The sequence below is a fragment of the Diaphorina citri genome, unplaced genomic scaffold (genome assembly GCF_000475195.1).
Source record: "Diaphorina citri unplaced genomic scaffold, Diaci psyllid genome assembly version 1.1 scaffold23448, whole genome shotgun sequence".
Lineage (NCBI taxonomy): Eukaryota > Metazoa > Arthropoda > Insecta > Hemiptera > Psyllidae > Diaphorina > Diaphorina citri.
In genome coordinates, this window is record NW_007400791.1 from 1 (window position 1) to 814 (window position 814).

General features: G+C 38.8%; 1 pseudogene; it reads left to right on the forward strand.

Annotated features, from left to right (window-relative positions):
• Positions 1-64: 64 nt before the first annotated feature.
• LOC103523449 lies at positions 65-810 on the forward strand (annotated as a pseudogene).
• Positions 811-814: the final 4 nt, after the last annotated feature.

Consider the following 814-nt stretch of genomic DNA (forward strand, 5'->3'; position numbering starts at 1 on the left):
TTGATTTCTTGGTTTCACTTGGTTTCTACTTTATTAAAAGTCTTCAGCATTTTGTGCTATTTCAGATCATTCATTGTTGATGGTTGACAGAAATTAATTTTCAAAATGATGAAGCACGAAGAGATGTATACTACAACACAATCACACAGATCTACGCTTCAGTCAGATGTCAATGAACAGAATTCAAACTTGATCGTAAATTATGTGCCACAAACTATGACTCAAGAAGAATTGCAGCACTTGTTCTCATCTGTAGGTGAAGTTGAAAGCTGCAAGCTTATCAGAGACAAGACAACAGCTCAAAGTTTGGGGTATGGATTTGTCAACTACTACAGAACAGAAGATGCTGAAAGAGCCATCATTGAATTGAATGGACTAAAGCTTCAAAATAAATCCATCAAAGTGTCCTATGCAAGACCTAGCAGTGAAGCAATAAAGCGGGCAAATTTATATGTGAGTGGACTGCCCAAGCATATGACACAAGAAGATTTAGAAAATCTCTTCCGTCCGTATGGTACAATCATAACTTCCAGAATATTGTGTGACAAAATGGCCAGTGAAAATGTGCGTTCTTTTGTTTCTGGAACTCCTGAGATCCCTCAGATTTCTAAAGGTATTGGGTTTGTTAGATTTAATCAACACATTGAAGCTGAACACGCAATGCAGGAGCTGAACGGTACAATCCCTGAAGGAGCTAGTGAGCCCATTACTGTTAAATTTGCCAATAGTCCTGCTGGTAGAGCTAAAGCTCTTGCTGCAAATCTCAATGCTCAAGCAGCTGCTATGAGACACTTTGGTAATCCCCTGCATCATT